Here is a 23,043-nt window from a genome sequence, read left to right as displayed (position 1 = left end):
TCTTCATTTTCTGTTGTACAGCAACGTGACCAAGTCACACACAGTTTCCTGTGCTGTACCATAGGGCCCCACTGCCCATCCATTCCAAGGGTAACAGTTTGCATCCCCAAACTCCTCATCCAACACGTTCCCTCCCCACGCCCCGCTGGCAGCCACAAGTCTGCTCTCCTTGGCCATGGTCTGTTTTTGTTTTGTAGATAGGATCATCTCTTGCAGTGACTGAGGTTCAAGTGCTTGGCGGGACTGGCTACTTAATTTATGAGGCCCAGGGTAAAAGGCAGACGCAAGGGCCCTTGTTCAAAAATTGCGAAGGGTTTCAGGATGGCCTCAGCAGTGCCTTCCCACAGTGGGGGCAGACCCGAAAGCACGGGGCCTCCGACTGCAGGCAAGAAGCCAGCCTGGTGCTCGGTGTCGTGGTTGGGAGTTAGCAGGAGCTGCTCTGGGGCTCCGTGGCTCTTAAGCCCAGTCACCATGAGGGCCTTTGGCAGATCCCTGCCCTATGATTCAGACGGAGTCATTCAGACAGGAACTGCCCGGGGTCCGGGCGCCCCTCTCTTTCCTGAAGTGGTTGGGGCCAGGCAGGATGGAGCTGTTTAGTGTTTCATCCAGGCTGGCGGGGCAGTCCGTGTGGTTTCCCTGGCATCTCCAGAACTGGCAGCAGACCAGACGGAGTCCAGGATCTTCAGGCTCTCCGAGGGCTGGCCAGGCTGCTGTCCTGTCGGTGAGCCCTATGGTAAGGGAGCTGCACGGGCCCCAGGGAGCCACTTCCCTGGAGTCTGGGATCCATCTGCTCCAGGTAGGAGGCCTGCCTTTCAAATTAGGAAGCCCTGCCCGGGTGTCCAGCATCATGTGGATGCTCTTTGGGGAAGAAAATAGGGTCCTTGCCCCCAATCATTTTGCAGTCTCTTTGGGCACTGCGTGTGAAACATCCCAACAAGCTTGGGACCTGTGGAAGATACTGATGTGTAGGACTGGCCTGTGAGGGAGACAGTAAGCTCTGGGCATACGGGAGGGAAGAGATTTTCGTTCCTGAAGGGCCAGCTTTTGTAGCATTTCCTACACTGAGACGACGTCACCCAGCAGGGGTGGTGAGGAAGGATCGGCCGGCAAGTGATGCAGCAGAAGCCCACGTGCAATTTCCCCAGATGCAGAAGAAAGGTAGGCTTGTCTCTAGCCAACGTGCAGAGGCCTCGGTGCTTCTCTTCTTTGAGAGGTTCTCTCGCAGAGGCACAGGGAGCGGCCTGGCTCTCGAGGCTCAGGGAGGAGAACGGCAAGTGCAGGCCCGAACATCTGGCCAGGATGGAGCTGGGGTGGGAGGTGGGAGGGATGAGACAGGAGCAGACCCTGTGAACAGCGTCTCTTGCCCCTCCCTCCCTCTGCCTTCACACCGGACCATCCAGCTGCTTCCCTCCCTGAAATGGGCAGCGGCTGTGTGTGGACACTGAGGGCGAGGAGTGGGTTCATGGGCACCTCGGCATGCTGGCTGGCCCCGCGTCCTCCAGGGAGTGAAGGCATCTCTTGCGACCTCCTCTTGTGCTGTGGCCTCAGGCTTCTGTGGCACGGGGCGTGCTGGGGCTCCCACCCGTCTGGAGCTGTGAACGAGATCAGTGGGAGCTGATCTATTAGAGCTGATGGAAGTGGGGAGAGGAGGTAGGTGTCTGAAGAGCCGGTGAGGGGTTCTGAGGGTGCTCCTGGCACATTCAGGTACGGCCTTCATCTTTCAAAGCCACACAGTGCAATTAGCACGATCATCCCCCAAATGAGCGTTGAGCGCACTGTCCCAGACGGAGTTCTATGAGGAAGTAAAAACATCTTAGCGAGGCTGGCATTTTTTTCCCCCTTTTTTAATTGAAGTATAGTTGATTTACAATGTTGTATGTGTTTTTTGTTTTGTTTTGGTTTGGTTTGGTTTTGGTTTTGGTTTTTTTGTCTTTTTGCCATTTCTTGGGCCGCTCCTGGGGCACATGGAGATTCCCAGGCTAGGGGTCGAATCGGAGCTGTAGCCACCAGCCTACACCAGAGCCACAGCAACGCAGGATCTGAGCCGCGTCTGCAACCTATACCACAGCTCACAGCAACGCCGGATCCTTAACCCACTGAGCAAGGCCAGGGATCAAACCCGAAACCTCGTGGTTCCTAGTCGGATTCATTAACCACTGCGCCATGACGGGAATTCCTGTATGTGTTTTTTTAGGTTTTATCGAAGTATGGTTGATTTGCAAGGTTGTGATAATTTCTGCTGTACAAGAAAGTGCTTGGGTTATACATAGACACACATCCATTTCTCTTTCAGATTCTTTTCCCACACAGATGATCACAGAATACTGAGTAGGGATCCCTGTGCTTTACAGCAGGTCCCTGTTGGCCAGTCGTTCCATGGACCCCAGTGTGCATATGCCCATCCCAAACCCCCAGTTTGTCCCTCCACATCCCCACCTTGTCCCCTTTGGTAACCACAGGTAGAATATTGCGTTAATTTCAGACGTATAGAAAAGTGATCAATTTTATATATGTGTGTGTGTGTATACATATGTACATATTATATATGTATACATATAAGAATGTGTGTTGTTTCCAGATTTTTTTCCATTATGGCTTATTACAAGATATTGAGTATAGTTCGCTGTGCCCTACAGTTTGGGATTAACAGAGGCTGACCTGTGTAGTGGAAAGAGCAGTAGGTTTTGGGGTCAGGAAAGACAGCTCTGTATTCAAATCTTAGCTCTGGCACTTCCTAACTCTGGAACTGAAATTCTTGGAGCCCTGGTTTTCCCTATAAAATCAGGGTAAGAATTCCTTGCTAAGTTGTCTTAAACAACAAAGAGTTCCCGTCGTGGCTCAGCAGAAACGAATCTGACTAGCATCCACGAGGATGCAGGCTGGACCCCTGGCCTCACTCAGTGGGTTAAGGATCCGGCGTTGCCATGAGCTGTGGTGTAGGTCGCAGATGCACCTCAGATCGATCTGGCGTTGCTGTGGCTGTGGTGTAGGCCAGCAGCTGCAGTTCCAGTTGGATCCCTAGCCTGGGAACCTCCGTATACTGCAGGTTTGGATCTAAAAAAAAATTAAGTGATAATGTTTATAAGATATCCAGTAGATACAGATAGGTGCTTAATTTGTGTTAGGTTTCTTGTTTTTCTTATGGGAGTGAAGACCTGTGTGTTCAGTTAGGACATGGAAAGTTAGGAAGGAGGGAAAAGTCAACTGTTATAAATGAAAATAGGATCTCTAGAGATGTGACCAGGTCTCTGAGCTTTTCCACCTGTGATCAAAATTGTCCATGACCTTGGCATTTGTAAGAGCTGTAATTTAAGGCCATAAGGTATCACAGGCTACTTCTGTAGAAACTCTAGAATTGCAACGTTATGCTTCTGATTACTTGTCCATGGGGCTAATGCCACAAAGTTAGGCTGGCTTGACTGCGTGTGATAATTAGGAGCAGGGAGGGCCTGGAAAATCAGGGCCTGCAGCTAATCCCTCTGTCTCGTTTTAGCCAATAACAATTCTTCTCCCACCAAGTCTTCCTCAGAGCTGCTAACGAGGAGAAAAATTGACTGGTTTGAGTTTCCTCACCTCTCTTTCTCCCCTGCTTATCCTCAGTAGAGGTGCTAATGAACAGTGAAATGGCCCAAAGGTGGGCTGTTCCCAGGAGGAAAAGCCAAAGGCTTAGATCATCCACCCACTGGCTGAGTGGTTTGAGTCCTCAGATGAACTCTCCGAGAAAGGACAACCCTACCTGCCGTCCCTTGTCCAAAGCTATGTTAACACATAGACTCTGAGTTCCCATCATGGCACAGGGGTTAACGAATCTGACTAGGAACCATGAGGTTGTGGGTTCGATCCCTGGCCCTGATCAGTGAGTTAAGGATCCGTCGTTGCTGTGAGCTGTGATGTAGGTTGCAGACGAGGCTCGGATCCCCAGTTGCTGTGGCCCTGGTGTAGGCCAGTGGCTACAGCTCCGATTCGACCCCTGGCCTGGGAACCTCCATATGCCGCAGGAGCGGCCCAAGAAATGGCAAAAAAAAAAAGACAAAACAAAAACAAAACACATAGACACAAAGCTTTCCTTTCCAAGTGCCATTCTTAATCTGGTGGTAGGTGTTTCGGGACACTGCTCACTGTGGTTGAGTTGCTGAGAAGGAGTTAAACCATCTTCAGAAGAGCCAGGGATTCTCACCCCCTCCTCGCCTCTCTGTTACAATATGGAATCGCCGAAACCACCCAGTCGACTTCTCGGAAGATAATGACCATTGAGGATGCTCTCCCAAGCCCCAACTGCAGGCTACTCCCTGAACAGAGAGAAGTGGGCAGGCTAAATATTTTGACCTTTGCCCATTGCCAAGGTGAGGCCAGTCCTAGCGAGAGAGAGGTATTTTATTATCTGCCTTAATTTAGCCACTATCTAGAGAAGTACTATAGCGTAATGAGTTCTGTGGTGCTCAAATTTTGGGGTTCATTGCCGTTACCTAGACAACCTTTAAAAACAATCTGCTGGGTCCTTCTCCTAGAGTTTCTGATGCACCAGGTCTGCTTGGGACCAAGAATTTGCAAATCTGAGAAGTTTCAAGGGACCACACCTTGAGAAGCAAAGGTGTCATGGTTAAGAAGAGGAGCTCTGGACTTCCCGTTGTGGCTCAGCATGTTAAGGACCCGATCTGTCTCTGTGAGGATGTGGGTTTGATCGCTGGCCTCACTCAGGGGGTTAGGGATCTGGCATTGTCGCCAGCTGCGGTGTAGTTTGCATATGCAGCTCGGATCTGGTGTTGCCGTGGCTATGGCATGGGCCGGCAGCTGCACCTCCCATTCAGCCCCTAGCCTGGGATCTTCAGTATGCCACAGGTGTGGCCACAAAAGTGTGTGTGGGGGGAGAAGGTGAGCTCTGGAATCAGACACCTTGGTTTGACACCTGCCCCCACCCCCGACATCTCTCACCTGCTGGTTGTGTGAGTGGGTAGTTGGGGCTGGCGTAACATCTCAGCACCCACATCTCTGCACCTGTAAAATGGGAATATTGTGTAGGGTTGGAGCCTTAAATGAATTGACACACAGTAAGTCCTTAGATTATGGCCTGAGTGTTCAATGCAGTCCTAGCGCAATGCAATTATAGGTCCTTATAACAATGACTAGAGTGGCCAACACGACTGAGCACTTAACTGTGCGCCAGAGCCCAAGCACTTTACAGGCACGATCCCACTGAATACCCACCAGTCTCCTGCCTTTCTCCCTTCCTGCCTTCTGTTATCCCTTCCCCTCCTGCCTGCCTCCCATTCTCTCTTGCTCTCCGCAATCAATATTGTAACAGCATTAATAAAATTCTCAAGGAAACAGGAAATGCACCTTCCTTGTCATCACCGTGACCTCCGGGGGATGGCTGGCTGAGGACCTCCCCCGTCTTCGTCTCGGCGTCCCCGTGTGGCACCAGGCATGCAGTGGGAGTTTGTGAGCATTCATGTCACGAATCCTGTCATCCTGGATTCAAATCAAACTGGATTTAGCCCTCAGAGCTCCCTTCTGCTGCTTCCTCCTGTCCAGCTTCTGGACGGACACATTGGCGAGTTAAGCCTCTGCCCTTTCTTCCCCCAAATGCAGCCTCCCACATGCCCGGGCAAGGTGGTATCGCCAGCTGTCTACAGAGCTTTCAGTTCACCAGCTGCTACCCAGACTGTCACCATTCTTAAAACAGGTCCTCCTAGAATTCCCACTGTGGCTCAACGGTAATGAATCCAACTAGTATCCATGAGGACATGGGTTCGATCCCTGGCCTTGCTTAGTGGTGTTCCCATGAGCTGTGGTGTAGGTCGCAGACCTAGGTCGGATCCCACATTGCTGTGGCTGTGGTGTAGGCCGGCCGCTACAGCTCCCATTCGACCCCTAGCCTGGGAACCTCCATATGCCACAGGCACAGCCCTAAACAGACCGAACAAACAAATAAAAAAACCCAGGTCCTCCCTGGGACGAGGCGAGGCACTGAGAGCCTCCAGGAAGCATGCAGACCCCTGGTCGGGAGTGGTGGGGGTGGGGGTTCCACATGCCCAGGGGTCCATAGAGAGAGAGAGCTGGCCTGGAGCTACCCTGTGCTCCCTGACCCAGCGGAGCTGGTCTGCAGCAGCCCCCTCCCCGTCCCATGCCGTGTGTCAGCCTGGAGTCAGCCTGGCTCTTGGTCTTGCAGGGAAGTGGGTAGCCGGCTCTTGCCCAGTGAGAGTTGGTTTAAACTCGCCACTCAGCTGCAGCTGCCTCCAGATCACCAGCGGGTCAACTGCCCGAGTCTCCAGTTACTCCTGCAGCTCAGGTTTCCCCTCGGCCAGGTCCTGAGGACCCGCGAGTTTTGCGCGGTCGCTGTGGGCAGGGCTTATGGCCAGTTTGAAGATTTCGGCGTTACAGCCTTCTTCGCAGGCGGCCTCTAAAGAGGGAGGCAACCTCAGGATCGGGAAGGAAGTTTCCTTTCACGCAAAGCGAATCCTTGGATCCTTAGTATTTGGAGCCGGTCACGTGGAGTGGATCTGAGCCAGGCAGCACCAGGGACGTTTCTTCCCGGGGAGACTCTGTATATGTGATGTTTCAGGGGTCCGTTTTCTCATTGTTTCACTTGGCTTGACCCAAACCGGGTGTTGCATGACCACCACCATGTGCCAGGCACTCGCTTTACTGTGCCCTGGTGGGGTGGGGAGCAGGACCCAGGGGTGGGCAACACCTGCCCTCGAGGAAGCCTTTGTTTCCGCTCTGGCTGTCTGTAGAGGGTTGAGTTGCTACAGAAACAACGAGTTGGGGGAGGGGGCCCTGAGCAATAACCACAACAGCAGGAAGAGTCTTCCTGGGAAAACTGTTCAGACAACTCCTTCAGGTATTCATAGTAGCTCCATGGCTAGGTGTGGGGTCCACGCACACAAGACCTACCCTCCCAGACTGCTTTTGATGGGGTGGTTTGCGTGAGCATGAGCTGTGTAGGGGAGCCGCTCCTTGTCAGGGGACACAAGGCTACTCCAGCATCTGCACAGGAGGGCCTCCTCCTCCTCCTGATCTTGGGTTCTCCGCCTGGGACCTTGATCGTCCACCTGGGAAGACCAGAGTCTTATGACTGTGCATTTCTCCTGTCGTTCACTGGCTACTGCCACCTGCTTCTCTGCCCATTTAACCCATCAGATTCCCCTTCCATCAGGGCACATCTTTTCTCCCAGATTCAGTCCCTGCCAGGAATCGGCCGAGAGCTCTCATGACTTTCCTTCCTTTCTCCCTGTCTCTCTTTCGCTCCCTCCCACTCCCTTCCTTCCTTCCTTCCTTTCTTCACCTCGTCTGGTGCTATGTCCTTAACATCTCATGCTGGGACTACGTGTGGAACGGATTGGACCGAATTCCAAGTCTGAGTGGCAGGAAACCTCTTTTGTTTTGCGTCGTACATTGCCTAACATGAGAAAACGTACTGACAAGGACTTGGCAATCCTGAGGGTTTCTTTGGAGTGACATTTGCCTTAATAAGTGTTGACCTATTTTGTAACAAGCTAGGATGAGCTTTCCCTTTTACCTCCTATTTCAACAAAGTTCTGTGCTTTAAAGGTCCATCTCCAAGGCACTGTCTGTTTTTTTTTTGTTTTGTTTTTTTTTTTTTTCATTTCAGAATAAGGTTTACAGAATTATGGCTTCCTCCGCGTTGTCCCATGAGGCTCCCATATACTTCTTCTCTTAGCATCTGGTACGCTGTATCCTTTTGAGTGTGTATTACCTTCCCCTATGATCATCTTCAGTTGCCTCCAGGGGAGGCAGGAATCGTGCCTTACTGTTGCTAGGTATAGCTGTGGATCCCCAGTGGCTCTCATTGGCACATAGTATGTACCCAGGAAATGTTTGTGGACTCGAGAAGTCGACTCGAGAGAAATGCACTCAAGAAATGATCACATGAATGGATACCTTGGCATCTGAGCATTCTTAAGGGCATTCCAAGTGGCAGAAGCATCTGTTTGGAAGAAGGGGCACAGGGAGCTGAAGGGACGGAGTGGGGATCAGCTGTATCTGGGACTCAGAGTAGTTTCCTCCGGAAACATGACCGGATACGACTGGATGTGGGGGAGACGATCCACCTGTTCAGTACCTTGGACCTTAGTTGTGCACACGGCCCATACAGTGGGTGGGAATCATGAAAACAACGGGATTCTTCAAAATTGGGGAGAGAATGTGTGAACACACATGATTAAAAGTATGAATCAGTTCAGGCTGGAGAGGGGAAGACAAAGCCTCCTGTGTGCCAGACATTGTGTAAGAATGAGGTGGGAGCCTTCCACACACACACACACACACAAGGCTTGGTTTATTCTGCACAGCCTTCCAGGACAGGCGTCTTTATCTCCAGGGTACAGACAAGGAACCGGAGATTCAGGGCCCGGGTCATTTATGCAGAGTCCCATGGCTAGTAAATGTCAGTGCCGGGATTTGAACTTGTGGCCAGGAAAGAGGCCTTGTCTTGTTCGTGGAGGACGGGCAGGCCATGCACAGGCAGGGGGAGAAGGACACTGGGAAGGGCCCCGAGGAGTGGGCCTTCCCTTGCGTATAAATAATACAAATAAACCACCCTCCCTGCCCCCACATGACAAGCTGCTGAATGTGGAGTGTGTCTGACTCTCCCAGCAGGGAGCCTGGTACGGCCAGAACCTCCTATGACACAGACGTGCCTGCACCCCCTGGGCCTGTGGTGCCGTTTGCACTCATGGGCCAGCCAACTGCATGTGGCCTGGAAGTGCTTTTGTGACACAGGCTCCCCATCTTTTATGGCCCTCTCTTAGTTGTATATCCCCATGTGCCTCATCCCCCTCATCCGTGTCCCACATGAAGTCATTTGAAAGGAATAATCATTCTAAAGACTCAGGATAAATAAGGACTAAGAAGACCTGAGCAAGAACAGCCTCCAGCATGCGGGTGGAGGTGGGAGGAGGGCCGACTTTCCAGTTCAGAGGCTTGATTAAAAGTGTGGGGAATGCCTGATTGACATCATTATGAAACGTGAAGAGACTGGCATAGCAAATGTTCTGTAGCATCACATGCCCGGGGAAGAAGCCCAGGGACCCGCTAGTGCTCACGGGTGTGCGCAGTGCTCCGAGCAGGTGCCCCTTTGACCCGCCACAGGGCAGGAGAAAGTGGCTCTATTTCTAGTTACGAGACTTGGTGAGCTGTGACTCAGTCAGTGGGACTTTTATGTAAAGGCTTCTGTTGCCCGTTCATTCCCCCTACAAGCTGGGTGTTCATTCATCCCAGAGAAGCAAGTTTGGGATGGATCATACCCTAGTGAACACTAGCATGTCTCACAAGAGAACAGTCTGTGCCTTACGAAATTAGATTCCTATTGCTTGTGGTGCTGGAGGAGATGGGGCAAGTCTGGAGGCTACCTGGAAATGCCCTTCAAAGGTACCATTGTGACACTAGTTTGACTGTTGGATACGATCCTAGACATTTATAATGAAAAGAAATCATTTAAACTTAGGTATTGTTGGAGTTCCTGTCGTGGTGCAGTGGTTAACGAATCCGACTAGGAACCATGAGGTTGCAGATTCGATCCCTGGCCTTGCTCAGTGGGTTGATGATCCGGCGTTGCCGTGAGCTGTGGTGTAGGTCGCAGATGCGGCTCGGATCCCGCATTGCTGTGGCTCTGGCGTAGGCTGGCAGCTACAGCTCCGATGAGACCCCTAGCCTGGGAATCTCCATATGCCATGGGAGCGGCCCAAGAAAAAGGCAAAAAGACAAAAAAAATAAAAAAAATACACTTAGGTATTGTTTATTAAATGTTTGAACCACTTTAAAAGGTTTTTTTTAAGTGAAGCCTTTTTACCTAGTAACCAACACCTGTACCTGACTTTTTCAAACCTGTAGCCACATGCCTGGTTGTTCCACAGTTGTTATCGATGTTTATGTACGTTTTCCCATTCTCCTTCTAGCATCGTCTAATATCGAAACAATGTGTGGTGTCATAGGTAGGGATCTATGGTCCACAGAGCACTTTGCCTACATCACCTCTGCTATTTTTCACGGCTCTGACATTCTGAGGAACTGACCTGCTGTTACTTAAGGTTCTGTTTCTGAATTGAGTTCGGCTCAAGTGTAAGAAACCATAGCAGTCGACACAGACTCGCTTTGGCCTTATCTCTGCTTCCTGCTCGGGCAGGTAAGAGCTGCTACAGGAAGGAACAGTTGCCAAATTGGCCAGGTGTGCCAGTTCATGGCCCAGAAGGGGCAGCTGTCAGTTGAACTTTGCCCATGTTGTCCGGATTTTATCTGATCTCTGGATGTGCTCAGGAGCGGACTCCTGTGGGTGGGAGCCTTAGGATCAAAGACCTTTTCAAAGGCTTCGTGCCTTTCCCTGCAGACGCCTTCTGCCATCTTGGAACAGGTGGGGGTGGGCTTGCAGAGGGGTAGCTCTGGGTCCTTGCCTGAAGAAATGGACTCTCCCAGCATCTCAGAGGGTTGCCCGGTGGCCACCTTTACAGCGACTACAAAGGAGATGTGACCACAAAGGAGATGTGACCGGAACAGCTAGTTTCCCATTCCGACTTGCTGAGCTTCTTTGCAGTTGAAGGATTCCCTCCTTAACCCTGAGGCAAGCTCCAGAGGACTGACTCACACCACGGGTTAAATAGGGGCCTTTGACCTCTCGATTCATAACATCTTGACCTTGGTTAGATACCATCTTGACCTTTAGAAAGAACTGTGCCTGGGGCTATGGTTTTATTGATTCTCTTTGCCCCAAAGTAATTGGTGTCTTTCACGACTTTTTTTTGTACCTCACACACCTGAAGTTGAAGGTCATCTTTTTCATACGGAAAAAAATAATCATTTTCCCTGTGGTGTGCCGGTTGTGAGGGTTCAGGCAGGAAGACTAGTTGACCTGGGTTCTACCCCTAGGTTTTTTTTGCTGATTCGCAAAGACATTTAATTTCTCTCTCCCACTTTTTCTAGATCTGCAAAATAGAAAGGGGAGTTCACGAACATTTATGTGGTACCAGGGGATTTTTTTTTTTTTTTTTTTTTTTTCCTGTGCAAGTGAAAATTAGTATCGATGCAGCCACAGGGCTTGCTACCAGCTCCAAGGGGTGTATTTCACTGTCTCTGGAAAGAGACCAGCAGTAATGCCAGAAGCAGGGTGTTTGCCTCTAACCTTACTTTTGATACCTCTTCCCTTCCCATCCTTAAAAACACACGCCACCATTTAAGGGGCCAGGAGCAGACCCACAGCAAAGCCTGTGGCCTGCACATGCCTTCGTAGGCCTTTGGGATTGTGGTGGGGAAACCTTATTCCCTCTCTTGCTTCCTGATACCTTGGCCTTTGGGAGGTGTCTGGAAGGCCAAGTGGCAGAAAAGCAGCACAACCTGCTTGACAAGTCTCGTATAAACAGAGGAAGTCCAGGAAGGCACCTCGTCTGGAATTGCTAAACTCATAGAGGCCAATTGTAGTATGTACAAAGCTCCAGGTCACTACGGCCCCTGAGAGCTCCCAGGAGGCCCACCTGCAGGCAGGACCGGGGGTTCTAGGGACTGAAGGTCCGTCCATCATAGCCCATGGGGAGAGTTGCGTTCAGTGTCTGTGGACCCTGTGGCGAGATGGCACCGTTACCTGGACGGACCACTGGGTGGACATCCGGCAGGGTTCCTGCTCTGCTTCCCATGACCCTTCCTCTCCAGCCCTCTAGCCTCTATCCTACGGGTGCAGAGAATGGTAGCAGCAGCTCTCGCCCCTCAAGTACATGGCGGGATGTGTGTGTTTGGTTTGATTTCCCCCTTTTGGTTTGGAGGGTCCAACAGTCCACCCATGGGGTGGAAGTGGACCGAGAGAAAGCCTTTCCCTGGGGCCCTCAGTGGGCTGCCCTTTGCCCTTCCCTAGAGAATGACGTTGTAATGTGCAAATCGTGCTTCTAGGAGATTAGAGAGGTGGAAGGATGCCTTTTGCAAATGTGTGTAGAGGGCAGCTTTAAGCTGTTCTTTGAGTGGGGGAACCCAGTGACACGCTCCCCGGTGTATCCCCCTCCTGACTCACATCCTTTCTCCCCATTCTAGGCCAGGTGCCTCCCATGTGTTTGGTGACCCAGAAAAGGGGAAAGCAAGGCTGCCTTTTGTGGCACTGCTCTTTGTGATTGGGAAGTACCGCCTGGGAGAAATGATGTCAGTATGAGGCTTTATGTTAGGGTGACTCTTCCTCTGCTGCAATAAGAGAAGTCAGAAATAAGTCCAGTAACCAGGTGTTTTTTTTTTTATCATTTTTTAAAAAGTTTTTTATGGACGTATAGTTAATTGACAGGGTTGTGGTGCTGCTGTACAGCAGAGCGATGCAGCCACACCTGTACACACGTCCGTTCTCATTCAGGTTCTTTTCCCTCAAGATGATCACAGAACATTGGGCAGAGTTCCCTGGGCCAGTCATTCCACACACCTCAGGGTGCCTATGCTGATCCCAAGTCCCCAGGCCATCCCCACCCCCAGGGGTCCCCCTTGTCAACCATGGATTTCACAAGCCAGGTTTTTTTTTTCCCTTCCTTTTTTTTTTTTAAATCTTTTCCGGTCACCCTGTGGCATTGGAGTTCCTGGGCCAGGGACCAGATCCGAGCCACAGTTGTGACAATGCCATTTCCTTCACCCACGGTGCTAGACGTGGGATCAAACCTGCATCCCAGCACTCCCAAGATGCTGCCGATGGCACAATGGGAACTCCTCAAAAACCGGTTTTTGATCTTTGAGTTCCTGTGGTAAGTAGAATGAGACTATGTTCTCCTTCTTCCGTGTTAAATTTTCAGCACCTATCACAGTGTTTAATAACCACAGGAAAAAAATCTTTTTTTAACTACAGCTAGGTGGCCGAATGAATGGGTACCCCTTACAAGCAAGTATTTACCTTTTCTAATCAGATGGTTTTCCGCTCGCCCCAGACTACACATATCAAGAATTTAGGATGCTCATGGAGAAAAAGGAGGGCTTTGTGTTTTTGTCCATAGCACTTCTATCTGACAGCAAGAGCTGGCCAAACTTTAGAAGTCTTTTTGGAGGTTTTGAAATTCCCCACTGTTATTCTTAAGAAGAAGAGAGAGAGAATAGTTTTTTTTTTTTTTTTTCTTCTACCTTCTTGGCCAATAAGGAAAAGCAAATTTCAGAAAAACATGGGACGGAACAGGAAGTGTTTAGAGGTTTAGTCATACTTGTTAGGTATGAAAAAGCCCCACTGCATTCTCATATTGTTTCTTTTATGGACTTAACACTTCCTACTTTGAGAATACCTTCCTCCCCAAGGGCTCGGGCCCTTTACAGTCATTAATCTTCATTCCGCTGCTTTTCTGAGAGACTCGAAATGTTAACTGCCATTTTGCCCGTGTCACACCAGCTCCGACACTCAGCCGAGTGTATCTTATCTGTGCGGGTCCATTAGCTCCGTGGAGAATGTGGCCCCACTCAGGGCCACAGGGGGACCAATGTGGCCTGGTTTCGCCCTTGAAATGGCACCTCCCAGGAATCACCTCCATCCCAGCCCAGCCGAGAGGGTGCATCATCCAGGAGGGCGGGTCACCCTGGCAAGGAGACTCCCTCCCACCTCATGGTCCTGACCTTCAGCCCGGCCGGCCGCCAGAGATGTGACCCCGATGATGCTGTGTGCTCAGTGCAGTCACATCTCTGGTGCCACTTGGTAGGAGATTCAGAACACACAGCCATGAAATTAGAGCAATTTGAAATAAAGAGGGGATAGCTTTCGGTCTGCAAGGTCAAAAATTTCTGGCTTCTTGGTTGTGTGTTTGGGGTCTTTTTTTTTTTTTTTTCCTGCTACCCTTTTTCATGGTGAAAACGAAAACAAGAACTGATCACTACCTGATTTCTGAAACAAGAAGTGTGATTGCAGATACTTCTGTTGGCCTCAGATTTTTTTCATCTGAAAAATGCGGATGCTGGTCTCGATTTCTCGGGCCCCGTTCTGCGCACACCCAACCGTGAGGAAAGAAGCAGGAAGTAGGAAGCAGGAGGGTGAAGAGAAAACAGACTCTGTCTCCTCCAAAGCTCTACACACAAAGGAGACCGTCTCCTTTTTAAAAATCCCTCCACATACCCAGGGCATTTCCACCTGTCGCCTTCTGCCCTCTCACCCTGTGTTGTTTGTCCTTTTTAAGTGCCAGGGAGGGCGCGGACAACTGCCCTGGGTTTCTGGGTGTGCCTCACACACAGACACACCTTCCCCTTTCTGTCCCTAGAGGACCTGGAACAACCCTTGCTGTTAGGACGCCCTGATCCTGGGCCTAAATCCATTATCCCGGATGTCTCTTTTCTATTTAAATTGCCCGCCTCCAGGTTTGCAATCACTTTATGAAACACTTGAACTTTCAAAAACTTTCTAATAGATCTTTTACTATCTTGCCTGAGCCCGTGGTGCTACTTTTCATTTTGCCGGGGGTCCCTGCTCTTGATTCAGGGGAGAACACGTTGCATCAAGGCTTAGGAATCCAACCTCCTTAGATTGAAATTCTAGCCCACTTGTTGTGGGACACTGGATAAACAAGTTCTTGCAACTCATTGGTTTCTTCATTTATGAAACAGAAAGGTATCCTATCCTAAGTGTCTGGTACATAGAAGGTGCAGAATAGACTTGATCGACCTCTTTATCTTCCTTTTGCTCTCCCCCCACACACCCCCACTGCTGGAATCTGCCTGTCGACACATCACTTCATTTTCCTTCTTTCCCTTCTGTTTAAATACAGCAGGTCCCCTCTCTAACAACCCACACGGGGCTTCACTGCCCCTGAATGTTTATGGAACCAGTTGGGAAAGAGGTGTCATTAGCAAGAACCAGTTACCTCAATGCAAGAAATGTAATGTGCTCATTACTAGAGCAGGGCGGGCACTTCCCACACCCCCAACCCCAGGCTTAATAATATTGAAGAGTTGATCTGTAAATCCACATGCAGCTTATGCTGAGAGAGGGTCCCCTGCCCTCATGCTGGGAGCAGACTGCAGGGAAAGCGCCGCCCAGCAGACCACTGGGCATTCCTGCTGTGACCTCTCCCGTGCTCATCCAAAGAAGCAAAGGCGTGTTTCCTCGTTAGGCAGAGTGTGGCTACTAGTGTTACAGAAAGTATCTTGAAATCTCTCTCCTCCAGTATCTCCCCAACTCAGAGAGATGGATGGATTAGCTGATGGACCCAAGATGTGCTGACCTGGCAGTGGCAACTTCTGCTTATTGCAGCATCTTTATACGATTTGAGTCTTTTTTTGAGTCTTTTGATTTCTCCTTTCCCATTTTTTTTTTCTGCTTGAAAACAGATGATAGGCAAAGGCATTTGAAAGTGGCTTAATCTCTCTAATGGATAATAGTTTTACATGACTGTTGTGTCTTCTACAGCACAGTCCTCCGTGTAAAATGATGGGATATCTTGAGCCCAGCACATATGGAGCCACCAAGCCAGCTCAGAAATGACCACATCTGTATGTGTGTACCTGTCTGGCCCAAAGATTTACTGCCACGCTGGTGCATGTTCTTGTCATTGACATGCATTAAGCTTTTCACATGCTAGGATCTTTGCTGAGCCAGTCTTGTTATTACTGAGTTTAATAGAGGTAAAAACTGAGGCTTGGGGAGTTTAAGTAACTGGTCCAGAGTCACGCAGTCCGTGCAAGAGCCAGGATTCAAAACAGGCCTGAGTATCTCCAAGCCATCGCTCCCCACCACTGCCCTATGTGCTGAAAATATTTTTAGAACTGACTGAAGAAACCTAAGGGAAAGGAATGCCTGGTCCCTAGATTTTAATGTCTTGTGATAATGATGTGAAACCTTTCATCTCTAAAATGTCATTGAAATGCAAGTTGCAAGGCTCTGTTCTTTCTCTTCTACTTAGGACGAAGGGGCAAGTGTCTGGGTAATTGATGGCGCGTGTCCCAAATGTGGCCCCTTGTGACAACACTAGTTCCTGCTTCTGCTTCTGTGCCTCGTACCTACCTTCCTTCCTTCCTTATTTGCTGCCTTGTCCACCCACTGCTCTGTTGGCATTTGTAGGCTCGCCAGCATGCACATGGCCATTTCTAAAATACCTTCACCCCAACATCAGCACTGAGTCATTGCTTGAAGAAGCCTCAGGCTTCTTGATGCCCAGGTGAGTTCGAGCTAAGGGAGATCGGGGTTGGTGCATCACGTAGTGTGACTGCTAGAGTAGTACGAATGGGGCAGAGCCCTACCAGCCCCCAGATATCCTCATAAATTTGGCTTCTTCACAATTTCAAAAGTAGTCACTTTAAAGACAAAACATTTACCTGAATTGCACGCCCTTTGCCTGATGTCAGGAAGAAAGGACCTAGGTTTTTGCTGGCTGTAGGCTCTGGGTTCAAAGACTGGTTTGTCACTTATTAACATTATGCAAGTTATGCAACATTGCGGAATCTCAATTTCTTTAGCCTGTATTATCATTATTATTTTGTCTTTTTTAGGGCCACACTGCTGGCACATGGAAGTTCCCAGGCTAGGAGTCGAATCTGATCTGCAGCTCCCTGCATACGCCACAGCCATGCTGAATCTGAGCCGTGTCTACAACCTACACCACAGCTCACGGCAACACTGGATCCTTAACCCACTGAGCAGGGCCAGGGATCAAACCTGAGTCTTCATGGATACAAGTCCAGTTTGTTACTGCTGTGCCACCATGGGAACGCCCCCAATTTCTTTAGTCTTTAAAAGGGGGATTTAAATGCCATGCTTATTTGATTGCTGGGAAAGTTAAGTGAAATATTCTATGTGTCTGTTGCATAAGGGTTGACGGTAAATAATATTTCCTTTTCCTTTCCCCTTTAAACTTTAAGCTCCTTAAAGAAGATAGCTTTTGGGGGGTTTGTTTGTCTGTGTTTTTACTCATCTCCATATTCTTAACATCTAGCAACATCAGACATATATTTGTTGAATCAAAAAACATTCAGGAAGGTCTGCAGGACTTTTGTTCACCCACTCACCAGTTATTAGTTGCACTTCTGCCGTGTATCAGGCACCGTGCTTGGGGGAACACAGTCAATGGCACAGCATAGTCTATGTCCCCGTTCTTTTGTAGTCAAGCTGGGAGAGAGACATTACACAGGGAATTAGAGTAGTGGACAGCTTTAATCCCCGAGGTGGGAATTAAATTTTGGAAATAGCTACCATCATTTGGCATCAAGCCTGATGAGCAAGGTTTCCAAGCCATACTTGTAACAGTTTTTGGTCTGATCCAAGAAGCAGCGGTAAACTGTTACCTATAGTTGGTTCTGAAAGTCCCCAAAGAGGTGTCTCAAAAGTGTTTTGAGAAGGAGTTCTCGTCGTGGCTCAGTGGTTAATGAATCCAACTAGGAACCATGAGGTTGTGGGTTCAATCCCTGGCCTTGCTCAGTGGGTTAAGGATCTGGCATTGCCGTGAGCTGTGGTGTAGGTCATAGACGCAGCTCGGATCCCACATTGCTGTGGCTGTGGCTCTGGCGTAGGCCGGGGGCTACAGCTCTGATTGGACCCCTAGCCTGGGAATCTCCATATGCCGCGGGAGCAGCCCTAGAAAAGGCAAAAAGACCAAAAAATAAAAATAAAAAATAAAGCGTTTTTGAGGAGTGATGGCGTCATTGGACTAAGCATAAGCACATGATAAAATATCTCCCGCAAGAGGCAGCAGAGTGGATGAGATGGGAGCTCTGTCTGAGGAACTTGGAGCGGTTGTGAATAAGGCCTAGAAACAAGTCACATTAACTGGATAATAGGGCAGGGAGCGTGTCTCCTAGAGAGGAGAAGTAAGGGGGGGAAGGGCAGTCAGTGCCAGAGGCTTGTAGCAAGAGTTTTATATAGACAATTGGACTTAAAACTTTGTCCAAAAGTCACTAGGTGGCCCTAGGGGAAAACACGGGATGCAAGATGAGTTTGTGTTGGCATCGAGAAAGGCACTGAGTAAGCTTGACTAATGAGGCTCATTTGTTCATTCAGTAAATACATAACGAGGGCTGCCATGGGCCACCAGGCGCTGCTCTGGGTGCAGGGGACGTGGTGGGGAGCAGGAGGAAACCCAGATCCACAGTCAAGGGCAAGGTCTGCCAAGGAGGGACTTGGCCTGGGACCTGGAGAGAGGCAGGACAGGAAGCCCTGAATGGGACCCCACAGCAGAGTCTCTAAATAAGGAGGAAATGCTAAAACACGGGGTCAGGAGGGCAGAGTTCAAAACCCATGATCAGTGAGAGCAAGTTTTCTAAACACCCGTGTTGAACTAGAAAGTGTGTATTGACAGTGGTTTGAAATGGGTAGGATTTGTATTTAGGTCTTAGGATGCCCAGGGCCACGCAGAGGTTTCTACTTTATCAGTGTTTGTCCTGTGCTGTAGATGTCGATCCCTCGAGGCCAGTCAGGAAATTAGATGGACGGAGTTTTCTAGTCCGAACTGAGGAAGACTCTATTTGCTCTTCTCTTCCCAACGATCTGATATCAGATGTCCATACATGAAAGGTTACAATGCAGGGAAACAACGCATATTCCTTTTTTTAAGCTCTGGGTGAAAGGAGTGGGCAGGAAATCAGTGTTTGTTTTCGGACCTCAGTCTAAAAGAAATGGGAGCCATTGCCTAAGAATAATATCATCATGGTTTACATGGCCTTTTTACTGATTTTAACTCAATTGATTTGCTTAGAATGTCATTCATCAGTGAGCACACTTGTCTCCATTCATACATAGGAAGCTAAGACTCAGGTCTGCCCCTCTGCTCTTTTTGTAGTCTTAGAGGGAACGGTCAGTGTGGAGGAACGGTGGAGTATTTGTTGAGGGATATACTTATGTTGTTTTCTCGTCTGGAAAGTAAGGGAATGCAGAAACGGATGGTTAGCATTGGCGAAAGAATACATGCAAGTTTCACCAAAACTGTACAGTTAGTCTTGGTAAGGCTGCGTATATGGAGGGAGGAGCTGTGCCTTATCAAAGGTCCCTAAGGCACATCCTTCCTTTGAAGAAGATGCTTCCGGTAGAATGGCAGTCACAGCTTAGGGAGCCTGTGTTCCTTTTGAAAAACTGCTGTACCCACTGCATGGAGTCAAGTCAGGCAGGCCAGACCCAGACTTTCTCTCAAGAGATGTTGAATCATGGCTTTTACTCCGTATAAAGCTTTTCTCCTGCTCTAAGTCTGTTTTCTCCTATTTACAAGCATCGTCCCCCTGATAAGGGCAAAGTATCTTTTGAGAAGTCTAAATTTCTCTTTTATGGGTCAGAATTCTAGGTGGTGGAAATAATTAGTATGAAGCCATGTGCCCCCGAGCTTCAGGCGTTGCAGCTGGGTTATATTTCTGGGCATCGCCTAAGGATTGTGGCCAAGTTCGGGAGTGATCCGTCTGAGGAAAGGTTGCAAGGAACAGTGATGATTCTTGTTAGGGAGGAGAGCTGAAACTCTGCAGAGCAGCGTCCTGAACCAACTCGTTTTTCAGCTCCCAGGGAAATGGGTTAGGTAGTTAAAGGGAGAAAGAGGAAGAGAGACATATTGATGGAGAAGAAGAAAGCAAAAGACTTGACCTGATGGAGACAAAACTCCTCTATACTCCTTTTTTTTTTTTTTTTGGTCTTTTTAGGGCTGCACCCATGGCATATGGAAGTTCCCAGGCTAGGGATTAAATTGGAGCTGCAGCTGCAAGCCTACACCACAGCCACAGCAACACCAGATCCAAGCCGCATCTGCAGCCTACATCACAGCTCATAGCAATGCCAGATTCTTAACCCACTGAGCAGGGCCAAGGATCGAACCTGTATCTTCATGGATACTAGTCAAGTTCGTTACTACTGAGCTGCTATGGGAACTGCCCCCTTTTTTCTTTAATTGAAGTATGGTCAATTTACAATGTTCTGTTAATTTCTGGTATACAGTAAAGTGATTCAATTATACATACACATCCCTTTTTTTTAAAATTATTTTTAATTTTTTTATGGCTGCACCTGTGGCCTATGGACGTTCTCTGGGCCAGGGATTGAATCTGAGCCATAGCTGTGGCAACACTGAATACTTTCACCCACTCTGCTGGGCTGGGGGATGGAACCCACACCTCTGCAGCGACCCCAGCTGCTGCATGCAGTTGGATTCTTAACCTATGGCACCATGGTGGGAACTCCTATACAATCTTCTCTGTATTCTTTTCCATTATGATTCATCACAGAACACTGAATATAGTTGCCTGTGCTCTATGGTAGCACCTTATTGTCCAACTCCTCTGTGTGTTTTTCTGTTGAGTAGTCAGTGCCCGTGGTCTCTGAGTACCAGGCCAAGAAGGACCTCCGGCCCCTTCATCCTTCTCTATAAATGGCTTTCAGTCTGGAGGATGCTAATGACTGGAGAAATGAAGGGAGAGGAATATAGGTCATCTGTAGCCTTTGTCCTTCCAGAGCTTAGGATGTTTCTGAAAGGATGTGCGATGGTGTCCCCACCTTGTGGCCCCCCTGCTTGTCTCTGTGTGGTATCCATTGCCGCAGGATCTGGACAGTATGGTCACCAGCAGCTACTTGAGGCTGTGAGCACTGCAAGTGGCTAGTGCAGCAGAGAAACTGAATTCTTTATCTATATAATTTTAATGAATTTGAATTTGAAAATGTACTCGATTCAGTTGTCACAAGTCTTTTAAAATATGTTTGGAACAATGTTGGGTCTGTGAATTTACCTTTTCGGCTGTAAATGTTGTGAACACTGAAGTCAGATCAAGTATTTGTTGTGAAAATATAGTGTCTGATTTGAACTGGAATGTAAACTAGACAGTATATTTTAAAGACTTAGCATGAAGAAAAGTAATATATCTCAATAACTTTATATCTTTATTATATGTTGAAAGAATAGTTTAGATATATTGGGTTAAATATATTACTTAATTTTACCTTTTCTTCTGCATCAACTAGAAAACGTTAAATTACACATGTGCCTGTATCCTATTTCTGTCAAACGGCGCTAGTCTAGACAATGCCTGATAGGATCCATGGGAAGTGTGCTTAGGACCTTCTAGGGGAAGTCACTAGACTTCATAAGTGGCAGACACATTTTCCCAGTTGTGATACTGTGGTCTTTTATATGGATGGGTTTATAATAATTGAGAGTTGGAAAATAGGTTTTAACAAGGGTAAGTTCATTGAGAAGATAGCTTTGGTTGTGTTTATCAGAATGGTTTGCAAATACGTTTGAGAAACCACTGATGCTCATGAGAACAAAGAACTCTCTCCTGCATCAAGCGCTTTGTCATTTGTGTCTGCCCAGTCCACTCACCTTTTCTTCAGGCAGAAATCTTGATGATTGGCAGCATAGATTCGGTTGGCTCGTGGCAAGGAATATAAAGTAATACAACGCAAGAGGAATTTCATAGCGACGAAGGAAATATTAGCCCTTTTCTAGCTCCTGTGTCAACTCTACAAGCTCCAGGTGATTTTTCAGAGTCCTTATTTCAACGTTTTGGTTAAACTTTCTAGAGCCTTCTGTGATAGTTTTCTGTTGTTGGCAGCTCCGTGTTAGAACCCTTGACACTCCTCGTGAGGCTTGGCTGGTGATGCCACAGTGTGCTTTCACAGCTTGGCTGGCAAGTTGCTTCCTAAAGATGCAATGAGAATTACTACCCACTCTGGGACTTTTACCACCTGAGTGAATTTTAGATAAGAAAGCCATCTTCGTGCCATAATTTTGTCACTGTTTTAGGATTGTGTTTTGCTTAAAGGAAGAAGAGATAAAATACTAATAACATCAAGATGCTTGGAAACTGTTGAAATTTTGTCTTATTGGAAGAACTTTGGTTTCCAGTAACTTTTTTGGAGAATTTTTTTTTTTAAATAAAAGAATGAATAAATAAATCAGCTCTGGTCTTAAGTGAGCTCCTCTTCCCCTGAAGGGCCATTTTAACACGGACTTTATCGTGATGACCAAGAGGTTACCCCCCCGAACCCCGCTTTTATGGCCACACCTGTGGCATATGGAAGTTCCCAGCCGAGGGGTCAAATTGAAGCTGCAGCTGCCAGCCACTGCCACAGCCATGCCAGATCTTTAACCCACTGAGTGAGGCCAGGAATAGAACCTGTATCCTCATGGACACAATGTTGGGTTCTTAACCCACTGAGCCACAACAGGAACCCCTTTAAAAAATACTATAATAAAAAAAAAATTAAAAAAAAATAAAAAATACTATAGGCAGGGAGTTCCTGTTGTGGTTCAGGGGGTTGCGAACCTGACTAGTATCCATAAGGATGCAGGTTCAATCTCTGGCCTCTCTCAGTGAGTGAAGGATCTGGTGTGGCTGTGGCTGTGGCAGAAGCTGGCAGCTGCAGCTCTGGTTCAGCCCCTAATCTGGGAACTTCGATATGCTGTAGGTGCAGCCCCCAAAAGAACAACAACAAAAAAGTGAAAAAAAGCACCATAGGCAGAAGGTAACTTGGGAGGAAGATGGCATTTTTGGCTTTAGGACTGCTAGCTCCCTCCAGAGCAGTTCTGGGACTCATCCAAGAATCTTGTTAACCCTTCCACCTCGGTTCCTACATCTGTCCAGTAGGTTTTGTGCTGTTGCTGGTGACATGCCTCCTAGGGGCATTAGGAGGGCAGAACGGGTATGGAAGGGCTTGCTTTCAACTCTCTTGGTAAAGACCCTAGCAGGCTCAAGATTTCTACTGGTTAGGCTCCAAGATTGTACTAAGAAACCAGCTGCTTGAGGGGTTAAGACGTTTCTCCAGGAGTTCTCCGGTGGCCTGGCAGTTAAGGAGTCGACTGTGTCACTGCAGTGGCTCAGATTCGATTCCTGGCCTCAGAACTTTCTCAGGTCGCAGGTGCAGCCAAAAAAATTTTTAAAAGACGTTTCTCCTGATTATAGTCAGGTGACAGTTTATGTGCAAAAATAAAGACCTAATCACTAGTAGCAAGGTTACTTTGGGGGGGGGGCGGAACATGTTCCCCACACCATTTTAGAGTGGTGCACAGGCACCCCGAGGGCCATTGTGGGGTCAGTGCCCCCCACCTTGGGAATAGTGGCTCCCAGACTCTAAGCTACTGGATGTGGGTTCATTCTTTTATTAATATTATTATTATTTAAATTTTTTCTGGCTGTACCCATGGT

At 48.4% G+C, this 23,043-nt stretch overlaps 1 protein-coding gene across 6 annotated transcripts in view; it reads left to right on the top strand.

Annotated features, from left to right (window-relative positions):
• ETV6 (ETS variant transcription factor 6) overlaps positions 1 to 23,043 on the top strand; it is a 253,951-nt gene that overhangs the window by 72,068 nt on the left and 158,840 nt on the right. The gene's annotated exons all lie outside the window — the stretch shown is intronic.

Source organism: Sus scrofa, chromosome 5 (genome assembly GCF_054392235.1).
Source record: "Sus scrofa isolate SSC_HxYL_T2T_F1_AM1 chromosome 5, Sscrofa_HxYL_maternal_Yorkshire_Landrace_v2.0, whole genome shotgun sequence".
Lineage (NCBI taxonomy): Eukaryota > Metazoa > Chordata > Mammalia > Artiodactyla > Suidae > Sus > Sus scrofa.
The sequence above is the reverse complement of the archived record's forward strand: the minus strand, read 5'-3'. Positions and strand labels throughout refer to the sequence as shown.